The sequence below is a fragment of the Megalops cyprinoides genome, chromosome 9 (assembly GCF_013368585.1).
Source record: "Megalops cyprinoides isolate fMegCyp1 chromosome 9, fMegCyp1.pri, whole genome shotgun sequence".
NCBI lineage: Eukaryota > Metazoa > Chordata > Actinopteri > Elopiformes > Megalopidae > Megalops > Megalops cyprinoides.
In genome coordinates, this window is record NC_050591.1 from 8,112,987 (window position 1) to 8,124,229 (window position 11,243).

The 11,243-nt window shown below is 40.4% G+C and overlaps 1 protein-coding gene across 3 annotated transcripts in view; it reads right to left on the reverse strand.

Annotated features, from left to right (window-relative positions):
* The window catches only part of LOC118783166 (ubiquitin carboxyl-terminal hydrolase 2-like), a 38,520-nt gene extending 31,615 nt beyond the window's left edge, over positions 1 to 6,905 (reverse strand). The window contains exons 1-2 of one of the 3 annotated variants that reach the window (XM_036536883.1): positions 6,764 to 6,905; positions 2,200 to 2,285 (exon numbers count right to left, since the gene is read on the reverse strand). The gene's annotated coding sequence lies outside the window, so the exon portion shown is untranslated. Of the gene's footprint in view, positions 1 to 2,199; positions 2,286 to 3,320; positions 3,469 to 6,763 lie in introns of those variants that run through there. The other 2 variants (XM_036536884.1, XM_036536885.1) reach the window with 2 other exon arrangements.
* Between the last annotated feature and the right edge of the window lie 4,338 nt (positions 6,906 to 11,243).

An 11,243-nucleotide genomic window follows, 5' to 3' on the forward strand; every position in this document is an offset into this window, starting at 1 on the left:
CTCTATTTTGGGTTTAGCAAAACGAGCATAACTCATTTTTAAAACTTCGGAAAAATGCAGAGCTGTTTCTGTTTTCGCAGACTGCAAAACTGCGTCGAGGCCTTTTCGGCAACATAAATGAGACCACTTTCCCTCATAGTCCGGCACGAATGGGAATAAATATCCTAATAGATATATCCTGATGAAAAAAAGTCATATTAAAATTTCTTTAATGTCTTAAAAGGAAAAAAAAGATTCCAAAGAAACCCATTCTAACTTTTCTTCTTTTCTTATTTTAAAGAACAATGTGAACCATACAAGACCTTTTTTTCTCATACTGAAGAAATATAAGAAAAAATCATATTCATAGTTCAAGACAGTCTTCAAATGCAGGACCACGTGAAGTATGTGTAGTGCAGCGCAGATTAGTGCAAACTCTAGTGCAACGAATGTCAACAAACATACAGAACACCTTTAAAATCAAATGGTGACCCACTGAAATGGTCACATAAAACCTAATGCAGAACGACCCCAGCGTTTCTGCCACGAATCCTCCTGCGGTGGGCTGGCTCTGGGTGGGACGGGCTGGGCCTCGGAGGCGGCTATATTTACCCTGAAATGTGAGCGGATGAAGAGAATGCGCTTGCGAGGGCCACGCTGACGCCTGCCGTGCTCTTCCAGCCTCCCTTCCCTCCTCTGTCCCACTGCAACCGGGCAGGCGCTGCCCTGACGCTTCACCAGACAACACTACAGCAACGGTCATGTTCACCCCTTGCATGAGAGCCTTGGTGAAAGAGCTGACCACTGGATGACCGTAACCACTTAAGTAACGTTTCCTAAGCCTGAATACTCAATTCTGCTACGTTTAGAGCCCTTTGAGCAGTGGCTACCACAAGATTTTCCCATGTACTCCTATTCAGGTCTGCTGATGCTCTATGTGCGTTCTTCCAGTGCACACTGTGTCAAACTCAAGCAACTTCAAAGGTATTGACTAAAATCTGCTACTATGCAATATATCCCTAGTATTCCCAGTAGACCTCCCGAAAACCCCTCCAAGTAAGAATATCCAAATTTGACAATGGGGCACAATAAGGATGATACTGCATTCTTTGCACCTTGGATCCGGACTTCAGGGGCCTCATTTATCAACCGCTCATACGCATGAGATTGTCCATGAAGCGCCACGCACGCTCATTGTCATGGAAAATATGTGACTGGTCAAGAAAAAAAGTTGCATGGAGATATGCTGATTCTCACATCTGCTCCTGACCATGCAAATGAACATTTCCCCTGTGAAGTCAATGCAGTGAAGACCAGCAACCCAGCTAAAATGCAAGAAAAGACTGTGGCCTACTTGTTGGACAGTTCCTTAGTCTTTGTTGTTAGACAATATAAAGGACAAAATGTCCTGTGCAGCAAACTCAAGAATGTTAATTTGTCGCACGGATGCAATGCATAGCTCTATATAAACAGATCTAAAGAAATGCACCCCAAACAATACAGAAGCAAACTGTCTTGATCCATGCCACAATATAGTTATAATTTTCTGAAACCCATGATAAATAATGGGGTATTCTTCTTTCCGATTATTGTGGCCATATTACAATGGTTTTGTAATATGTGACCCAGTGCCTCTAAAAACGTATTCAGTTGTAATGTATAACTGAGATTCACCCTTGGGGTCATTCTGAGGGGTGGCCATGTTTGGCCAAACAGCATTTTTTGCCTGGCTTTAAATGCTAGGTTGTAAAATGTAATTATTTATTCCTTGTCCACCTCTAACACAATTATCTCCATATCATCTAAGAGAAAGTGTTATTCTTTTAACTTGATTGATCCATCTTTTCAACAGCTGATACATTTCTAGCACCTTTAGAGATACAGTACTTCCCCTACTTCCCATATTTCAGTGACTAAAATTACTTACTTTCAGACAAATATCTGTAGTTTTTGGCATTATTTCATGAACTTCAAAGGGTGTTAATGTACACACAAAGAGTAGGACAATTTGTGCCAAAAACTGATACTAAATATGCATAATCGATCAACCTGAATGATTTTGAAAAAGCTACATAAAATTGGGGCCCCACGCAAAAGCAGAGACTTAAAATCGAATTTCCAAAAGGACTGATAAAGGAGGCGCCAGGTCTTTATTAAAACATCAAAGCTGAGCGAGAGTGATGGGGTGCAGTGTCTGGGCACACTGGCACTGAGAGGTACCTGCTGTTCGGAAAGGCGTCTCTCAGTCCATGCAGACAGCAACGGAGGTGTGACGCCTCATTGTCCTGAGCTGAGACTGAACAAACCTGGAGAAACAGAAACCACACTGAGGAAGACGCATCCCAGCCCTGCAAATGCCGCTCAGGCAAGACTACGACAGTAAACCTGCTTTACACTACATACTGTACATGTACTGTTGTTCCTAAGATATTGTAGTCTAGCAAGGTTACACTGTTTCTTTTATTTCTTTTCAACAGCTGAATGCAGGACACAATGGATATGGCAATGTGGCCAAGTCAGAACTCTGCCAAAGGGAGAACAATTGACCACTACATTTTCTTTTTCTAAAAGAAACAATTATATAAACACAAAGAAAAGCTATTCACTCGCACAGAATTTAAAATTAAGGCAAAATATCTGCACTTGTGTGTCACAAAACTACTTTTCAAGACAAACTTTTTACCGTCTTTACTTACACAGTATTATCTGCATTCTCAAGACAACCAAACTGCCATCACACTCACATGACTGTAGCCATTGCGTACAACATGGAGATACTTGTATCAAATGGTTTAGACTAAAGTTACACTTCTCACTGCATGTGACACTCACCTAGAAGTCAATGCACTCAAACTCTAGTAGTAGTCTCACAATTACGTTTACTGCAACCTACTGACACCTAAAAAATAAATTTGCTTTGGATTTTGGAATTTACCCCACCCCTCCCCCACCTCCCCCCCAAAAAATCATTAGGCTAAGCATTAAATGAACAGCCATTTTTGACCATTTGGTTTCCTTGATGACATCCCCTACAACATTCAACTGCCATAATGCTACACTGGCAGGCAGCAGATTGCCATGAAAAGTCACAAATAAAGGTCTCACAAATAAATGTACACATAATCTCTTTAAAGCTACCCTCCTATTTATCTCTACCAAGCACGTACCCACACGTATTCAACCAGACCAAAATACAATTATGTTTTCCTTTGAGTAAACGGACTATGCCTCCGTTGGGATGTCCTGGTGGTCATATGACATGAACCATCTTGATCAATTACGCACCTTTCCCTCTCTAACGAAAGTCACCTCAACAACCTAAACACACAAACAGCCCATACCTGTACACGCAGCGGTTGAAAGGTAAAGCGTATGTGGAGAATATAAAGGAAATATACAGGTGGAGGCGATCCTCGCTGGCGTGCTCGGTGAACGGGGTGCAGCTTTAGAGACTGTATCCCCTGTGCGAGGAGCTGGGGAGGGATTGTATGAGCACAGCAATCCAGAATGCCAGAGATCAGGTTACAGAGCTGGTAAATATAGCAGTTGCCTATGACCTAGGCAGGTCACTCAACACTGGCATTTCAATTTGCTCTTAAAGGACCAGCATTAGCATTTTTCGATATTTCATCGCTGTATGCTATTCGGCGCTTCCTTTTATTAGCATAGGAATTCAGCTGTAAGCCACGAGATCTGTGAATTATTTCCATTATTTCCCACTCACTACTGCTCCGCTGTATTTCACTGAGGCGATATGAATACGTCACATACATTTGGCATTCACAAAGGGTATGCTGTCCAGCACTTTGCCGTTCAGATCAGATCCCTCATATCCTCTGAATTTAAGAGATATCTGTTATATTGTAAATGTTCAAAAATAATTTGGAGGTTAAAAATAGCACTGTTGATTTTTTTTTATTTCAAGTCAGCAGTAAAAAATGTAAACATGTGACATAAAAAGAAAAGAAAACTTTCTACTGAAAAGAAATTTTATACCAAGAAGCATTAAAAGCCTTTAAATTCTGTCTCAAATTCTTCCTACAAAAACACAGTGGTTTCATGATTAAACAGATAAAATGGACTGTACATAAGGGCGGGACAGTTAGGTATGAAACAAACTCTAATCTTATGTTTGAAATCAATAACTGCATATTCCCATCAAATTAGGTGAAATACCAAGGCGATCCATTTCTTCAAAGTACTAGTTATGTATCTACCCAACACGGCATTGATACACAAAACCAGTTATTTCTCTCTGAGAAATCATATTCGTCTCAGTGGGAAAACGAACAGAGCTCAGCAAAAATAATGAGTCATTTCTATTAAATTCATGTGATGGTGCTGGCTGCTACACATAAACCCCAAATCATTCATTTTTTTACAAATCAAACACAAATCAATAAAAGCAGAAATAGCAGAGGCAAAACCAATTGCTCTGTTCAACTAACTCCTAAACAACAGTCACACACCTTAGTGCTACTAATCATACAGGCGATGCTCGTTTGCTGATGACTGGCCTTTACTTGCACAGATTCCTCTTGGAGACACACAATTGCAGATATAGATTCTGTTTAAAGTTGACTGAATTAAATCCATTATGGGCAAATTTGGTTATTGGAAATTAATATAGAGGATCCCATAAATGCACATTTAAACAAACACTCAGCACTTACCCAACCTACATATTACTGACAGCATTTTTCCAGTTAATTCATTTGTAATGGGGGAAGACTCATCCTCCATGGCTCATGATGGGTGAGTCAATTATACACACAGTCTCATGAGCCCTTTTTTCACCGTCTTTTTGAACCCACGATCAGAGGAGCAGAAAATTTTCACAGTCACCACATTCACATCCATACTGGCTCAAATGCAAACCATTCTAAGGCTGGGATTATATGCCTCTCTGTTAACGATACATCACACAATGCTACTGATTATCAATATATTTCATAAACAATATCATGTCATAAGTATTTGCAGGCTGTCATGTTGCTGAAAATATTCAGTATAACTCAGACCACCTTACAAATACATTCCCACCTTAACTAAATGAATTTAAATCTAAGGGTAATTTCCCCAAAAACAACTTCAAATGTAGATAGGTTGGGTGATATTTTCTGAGATCAGCTGTCCACTTATTTGAACTCTTCAAATGATATGTTTGTTTTTTTAACCCAAAATCAAATGGCAGGCTTATGCATTTTTGATGTTACAAAAATGTAAATGTACAAAGTACAGTATGAACATAAATCAACTGCAGGATCACTTTGTGTTGGCTGGTTGGTGGGAATGAGACATATACAGTAACAAGACTAGTTAATGGTATCCAGTGTTAACAGCAACCTTAAACGTTGCTGTTTTCAACCAAGAAGAGAAGTTTGTCCACATTCTTTGGTTAGGGATATGACCTTAGTTTGTCAGTTACTGATATTGTTAGAATGCTTAAAAACCTTCAAACCAAGCGCTGCTTAGACCAGACATGGCCATGTATCTCATATCTGCAATCTACTAAGAGACGGCCAGTATTTCCATTATTGTTTGAGTGAGTCAAGTAGCACCTCTGAGACCGCATTGGAAACAGGCAGTCCAACCCCAGGATCACACAAATGGCATGTGGAGGTGGGTGCCTGCCTAAGAGCCTATACACAAAGGCTTGAGGTAAAGGCTTGTGCTTGAAACCTGGGGAGAGGGAATACCTTCCCAAAACGGGGGGGGGATGCTTCACAATGAAGTAAGATATCAAAACAGCCATCTGGATCCCAAAACAATCAACTTTTCACCCATATCTTCAGGGTAGATCAAATCCAGAAATCCCCCTGTGACCATTTCTCACCAAAGCATATTTCTGGAAATTCCGCTCAATAAGATCTCATGGCAAATTAATTTCCATATTATTATTACCCCTTTCAAATTTATATAGAAATAATTTTTATATTGTCACCAACTTTGTTTAAACGTCATAAGCAAGTGAATTAATAGATTTCACGGACTAGGAAATTAACGCATGCATCTATGAATCCGTGATGCACCAGAAAGAAGTTTAGCGTAGTATCTTAAGTGTCAGATCCAAAGTTAGCTATCTGACGTGAACTAACTTCGCTGTAAGTACAGCAGTCCAAGAGAGTGATGTCACCTTTTCTTTTGAAGAAAACATCCCTTTTAAGTTCCTTGCCAGTTTACCAGGCAGCCAGCTGGTTAGCCAATCAGCTAGCTAGCCAACACTGGCTGTATAGCTACCCAGTTACCATCACAAATACAGCATTACAATAGGTGCCTTGCAGCTTCGGTGCTTGGCCCCTAATTAGCAAGCCAACTTGCACAACTAAACACTCATGCATGATGCCAATTAGTAAACCAGCCAACTTACAGTAACTAACGTTAACGAAGCTACATTGTTAATGCTCTTTTAGAACTGGCTAACGACAGCTACGAATGTACTAATCATAAGACCCTGGTTAGCCAGCTAGCTAACCTAGCCACTAGACCGCTAACACACGAGTACGCGCGCGCGCGCACGCACACGGCGAGTGAGGTAGCTACCTATCTTGAAACGTCAGCAAGTGATTTTTATAGCTAACTAACTAACCGGGTAGCCGACTTCCTATTTAAATCAAGAATGAAAAATAGCGACATATTAGCTAATTGGATTCATGCAGTGGCTAGGCTAGCTGGGAAGCCAAATTATGTGGTAGCAACCAAAGTTGAATCATCCGAGGCAAGCGCAGGGACAATTCAAACCCAGAGAAAGTGGAGGACTGTTCTGCAGTCAGTGTTCACTTACCAACACGCACTGACCCCTCCACCGCTCCTCCTTCCTGCTCGGGCTTCTGTCGGACTGAATACCGGTGAGGCCGGCAAACAACTTAACCAGAAATAATGATTACATTTGTTTTTATATAAATGCCCTTGCGTTCCAGTCTAGTTTGTAACCAAATAACTGATCTCTCTCTCTTTAACCGTGACGTAAGTTCGCCAATGGCTGCCGCTGATTGGGTAATTTTAGACTTTTAACGTCATCGCAGAACCGCCTCCCACACCATCGCCTTGGTGACGGAAGTAAACACCACGATGAATACTGTAGCGACTACATGCCACTACTATCGAGTGTGTCACTACTCATCACCCACCTTCAGCGTCGCTGGCTGCAGTCACATTCTGCCACATGCGCAGAACAATATGTAATTGCGCAGATATTACTGGTTACCAAACAGACCCCTCCCACTATACTTTCCTCTTCAGATTCATGGGGGGTGGGGGGACGTTTCCATACTGTTGTGAACATGTTTGACTTCTGACTCTCTCTATGGTCATCTTGAACTTTTGTGGTCAAACACAGCAACAGTCCGGTCTGGCACCATCTGACATGCATTTTGATTTGGCAAGTGGGTCAATTGTTAATTATAACCCGTTTATTAATATGGTTATGACTGTTATTGTCATTATTATTCTATAGAGGGTTAATAATGCATTCATTCGCCATGCACCAGGCAATAAGAAGGGACACAATTCTTGGAAGGGATATTTGATTGACATCATGTGAACATTTGCTCTGGGACGTGGACTGGCCCACAGACAGAGCATAGAATTACTTATAAGATGCATCCCTGCAGGACAATATATTTATTTAAGCAGCTGATTCTTAAATGTGGGATTCAAAATTAATCCATAAACCCATAAAATGTTTTTTCTTTTATTTAAGTAAGAGATGACCTTTATGACAAATTCTACAAACAAGAAACAAAATGTACTCTGTAGTTTTTAGAGAATATATCAGCTCCTGTGCTCAGTTTCTCTGGATGGTTAGTTATTTTTATATATGTTAAATATTTGTATGATGACATGGTCTACAATGTCTTGCTGTTTATTAAATTCAAAAATAAAATTATAAGCTAACTCACACTGATCTTTTAGCATCTCTGTGGTAAATGTGATGTGTACGCTGCGCAGTTGTGATCATGGATATTTTACAGAAGGAACTGGAGCTCATAAGGTAAGATGAAGATGACTAATTAAAAAGGTTTTAAAAGGTTAAATATTGCAGGGTTACCAACATTTTTGCGCAAGTGTCACAGTGAATGTGTGAAGGCTAGCAAACCTGAACATGGTACATTTCATGCATGCTGTACCATTCTGACATTTGCTCTTCTTTTTTTCAGATATATTTTTCACTTAATTTTATTGTTTTATTGTTGTTACCGATGTTACTACTTGATTGAATTGTGAGGTTTGAATCTGACTTCAATGTGTCAAGAGTGACACCTTGTGGATAGTTAAATTAAAGCAAACCAAACACTACCTGAGCCTGCTAAATGCAGAAATATGAGATAAAATGCTGTACTTATAAATATTTACAAAATCAAAGAACACAGTACATTGTAGGTATAAAATGATGTTTGGCTTCCTGAGTGGCTCTGCTGCTAAAGGTTCATGTCTCAAGAGTAGGCTGAGCCCTACAGTCCAGACCCAGGTTTGAGTCTGAACCATTTGCTGGAAGCCCATAGCAACTTTGTTCCACCGGTGTAGGTTTTGTTGTCAAGGGTTCCCACATCCCATCACTTTGGCCTCCTGTAGTTGCTTGCGAAGTGCCCTTCAGTCACTTAGGTGACATCAGTGGGGATGCACTTACCTTTCACTCAGCATGTGGGCCACCATGGTGCACAATGGGACTTGGAGTGTGAAAAATAGCCATTGGCTGCGTGAAAGTGTTTCGGAGGTTTGCAGTCTTAGTGTAACTGCTGATTCTAAAAGAGTGCAAAGGCAGAAAAAGCATGAAGAAGAAAAATACTTCACTTTGCAAACCTTACTATCCATAGCTTCCATTGCTCAAAAGTTGATTCTTCTATTTTCTCTTTTCCTCCTTTCCACATTACAGTTGGCCTCTAGGTAACTTAAACCTTCTTCTGGGTGGACTATTCTGTTTGGTGCACAATGGACTCTTTTCACAGCTCTGGGCCTAGGCTCACCTTAATAATGCCAGCATGTATCAAAATACCAACTGGCTAAGTTGTCCTTCCAGGGAGGACCTCATAATAGCAGAGGGAGTAAAGAGCTGCTATAACCTCACCACTGTTTTGCAGCACGGCACAGAATCCCTGCAAAAGTCTTGTTCAGTCTTGACCTCTTCTCAGCTTTTAGTAGCTGTTTAATTGGAGCAATTAATAACTGTCTTGATGTGCTAGCTCATTGAATTAAGATTTTATATGGAGATTTAACATGTGGCCAGAAAACAGGTGTAGGTGTAAGAATGAATGGTTTAGGTTTAGAGGACTCCTTTAAGAACCAGTGGAACCTGCACAAACAAAGACTTACATTTACATTTACTTACTAATAGGAGGAACAGCGATGCGTTAAGTCAGCATATGCTTAAGAGTAGCTGAACAGTATTTAGTCTCAGGAGCTGGGAAGCAGGGACATTAAACCAGGTTTAAGGTAGAGGAATACAGACAGCCCAGATGACAGGTGTCAGGGATAGTAGAGAAGACATCTAAGATAAAATGTATAATGTTGTACCTGGTGGCTATGTGTGATCAAAAGTGGTTGGGTAAACACAGTACATTGAGCTGCTTCAATGAGACAATAAAAGCATTAAAAATACATTTTTGCAGTTAAAGGTTCTTGTGAAGTAACAAAGACTGTGTTGTAGTTGGTATTACAGAACTGGTATGCAGAGACATTTCTTCTGAATTGGGCAGTCTGATTAATGCAGGTTCATTGAAAATAAATGCAAATAAATACTGCAGCCATGGCTTCCAGCCTTATGGAGGTAAGTACAGCCCGGGAAGCCCTGCTTCAGTCAATAGAAAATAACTGGCCTCCTGATTCCATGTTTCAGTCAGCAGATCAGTCCAAGTTTGTTGTCTGTGACCCAACAGTCTTGTTACTTTAGTGACTACATGTTTGAAAATTCCTTTGGGGCTTTGGAGTGAGCACAAATAACTAAACTACACACCACATTATTACTGAATGCATATGCATCCTGACAACTATATGGCCATAGCCGTACTAAACATGCAAACATGCATTAACACATCTTTTTAAAATGCAAAGTCCCCTGCACATCTACCAACCACAAGGATGCCCGGGACTCCAACATTCCAGTAGGCTGACCAGCACACTGGACCCCATGAAACCCAAACAACTAGGGGGCAGTACATCTTACAAACATTACTGTATGGGAGCAAATGCCCATGCAGGGGGGTCACTACACAGCCCCATATCTTCAGTTGTTTCAGTGGCCACAGATATGTCGCATCAAATGTCAAGCATTGAAGCAAATGTAGCCTGGAAGCTTGAAAAGTAAAGCAATAAGATTAAAAGGGAAGACATCTGGCAAATAAAATTACATTGTGCCAGATCTATACCTCTGCTTTTGTGCAATGGTGTAAGGCAGGATATTTATAGGATATACTGATTTTAATGTGCTATATGAAAAAGACATGGGTGCAATAGCTAAACCACAAATCTATTTGGATCTAAATATTGTGTTGATGAAGTGAAAACAGATTATGATATGCGGAGACATACACCAGAATGTGATGATTACAGATTGAAGGAGGTTATATTAATGCTATACCGTGCCTACCAGACTACTGTGTCCTGGCTGTTTTTTGCCAGGGCTCCACCAACTTTACCTTTAGGGCAGGCATGTTTTCCTTACTGGTGTGAAAACCCCATGCATATTTGAATACTAGTAATTTTTTGGTGGGGCAGCATTAATCTGTCCCATTCATAAAGGCTAATGTAGTCCCTCTTCTGTCTACCTGTTCCTCAACACCCACATTCATTGCTTACTGTTCTATTACACCATTCCATTGCTTTCCATCTCACAGCTCATTTTGATTTAGTCATCTCAAAATCCCTCCTTTCCAGTAGAATAGCCCAGTTTATCTCATTGGAAATGGACTGTGTCTGGCAGCACTATGACAACACAGCACATGTCAAACAAACATGAAGTGTGCATGTGAAGTATATGTCACCCTAACAAATAATCAATAAGGCCATGTGATGCCATTTCACCCAAAAGAAGATGTCATAAAATAGCTACCATCTTTTTCACACATTAAAGCTTGCTCAGTAATAGTCAAAATAGTAAATAATTTTTAATATACAAAATGTGCATACGAATTGCTGAAATGATGTCAGTGAGAAATGTGTCTACTCTTCAATCGGCTTTGGCTCTTCTATAGTTCCCTGTGGGGCTTGCTGTGTGAAAAACAGCCATTGGCTGTGGGCAGGTGTATCAGATGACTGCACTCATCATG